This window comes from Meriones unguiculatus, chromosome 10, assembly GCF_030254825.1.
Source record: "Meriones unguiculatus strain TT.TT164.6M chromosome 10, Bangor_MerUng_6.1, whole genome shotgun sequence".
Classification (NCBI taxonomy): domain Eukaryota; kingdom Metazoa; phylum Chordata; class Mammalia; order Rodentia; family Muridae; genus Meriones; species Meriones unguiculatus.
In genome coordinates, this window is record NC_083358.1 from 27,510,318 (window position 1) to 27,512,005 (window position 1,688).

The 1,688-nt window shown below is 41.1% G+C and overlaps 1 non-coding gene across 1 annotated transcript; it reads left to right on the forward strand.

Annotated features, from left to right (window-relative positions):
- The first annotated feature begins 915 nt into the window (after positions 1 to 915).
- LOC132646200 (small nucleolar RNA SNORA17) lies at positions 916 to 1,042 on the forward strand. The gene has a single exon (XR_009584318.1). It is a non-coding gene; the product is annotated as a small nucleolar RNA SNORA17 (small nucleolar RNA).
- Positions 1,043 to 1,688: the final 646 nt, after the last annotated feature.

The following is a 1,688-nucleotide window of genomic DNA, read 5'->3' on the forward strand; positions in this document are numbered from 1 at the left end:
TGTTAACATATCCCAACATATATTCTAAAACTAACATTACTTCTAAATTGTTCAGTGTCTCATACCCATCTAATAATTTAAAGATGACTTATTTTCTCGCCAATAATTTTTCTTTTCTCTTTGTTCATTACTTTCCTTTCTTTCATTTAATGAAAATAGATTCCTCACTCAACTATAACACACCATCCTCTACTTTTATTTTTAAGTCACTTTCTTTTCTTGAAACCAAAGCTCACAGAGTAGTCTTGCTTGGCTCCTCAATGAGCTGCAAGTATATTACTCTCATCCCCAGGTCCCCAGTTCTGAGGTTGAAGACATGTAACAGCACATCCAGATTTTTATGTGGGTTCTAGGGATCCAAATTCAGTTCCTTATATTGTATTGTAGGTGCTTTACCATCTCAGTGAAATAATTAGCCCAGTAGCTTGTTTGGAACATGATCAAATTGTTGTGTGTCTTAGAAATAAATCTTTTATTTGGTATGTTGTGATGTGTATATTCCATCAGTATTTCAAAAAAAAATCTGTGGAGAGCTGTATGAATCCAGTGTTTCTTTACTGTTGCCATTTTGCACCCAACTCATTGACATTTATACAGATTTACTTGTCACTGTATCTTTTGATAACTAGAACACCCATCAGAAAGAATGTCTCACCCCCCAAGTTTTAAAAAGTGTCAAATTTGAGAAACTAATTGTATCAATAAAAATTTCTTAGTTCATTCAGGAAAATGTTTGTGTTCTGTGCCACCATCAATAAACCTAGATCTCTACTCTTTCTACAATATCATCCTATTTCACATTCTTAGTAATTTGTGATCTCATTTTAGCCAGGTGCTTTAACACTTAGCCATGCTATACAACTTTCAGATTAGCAACAATATCTATTTTCTTTCAGATCTGAAAAGCTGACTTCCCCTATCCCAAGAGGCATCTCAGGTATGGCTGCATCATCACATGTGCCTCAGCAGATGGCAGAGAGGAGAGCAGTTATGTCTATGCTAAGAGTTATGACCTGTGAACATGTGCAGGTAGCTAAAAATTCCTGAAAAAAAAAGCAAGCCTGAGATGACCAGCAGTCTAGCATGTGCAGGACCAGAAGGGCATGTGAAGTGGGGAGTGATACAGAAACTAAAAGAACCCTATTGGGATGTCAGACTCTGGGTATCATTAAGAGGAGCAAGTAAGTGGTGGAGAAACGAATGACCATGAGAGAAAGAAGGACGTGCTCACAATGAAGAGAGGTAGAACTGGAGACTTGGGGTAGTGAGAATAGCCCGAAGTGAGTAGCTAATGATGCTACCCTGGGGCCTGCAGCAGGTCCTGAGGATAAGAGCAAGAAAGCACTGGCCCTGACCCTCTCCTGCTACAGCAATTGGGAAATCAGGCTCTGCACCTTGGCTGGGCAGCACAGTAGGGCTGTCTCTGATCTAGGGGTTACACTTGAGCCTGACATGAGAGATGTAGACCCAAGCCCTGCATCTTGTCTGCTGTGCAGTCTCTTGTTCCTAGAAGGCAAATATGCCTTCCTCCACTCCCTAATTCCTTGCCACCTATGGCTGATGGAGAACTGGCCCTGGAGCAATGAGAATGGAAGAACCGTCCCTGTCCCTCACAGTTGTAGAGTACCTGCAACACTCAGGAGTGTGGGTCCTAAACGTTACCTACACAGCAAGGTAGAGCTGGCCAT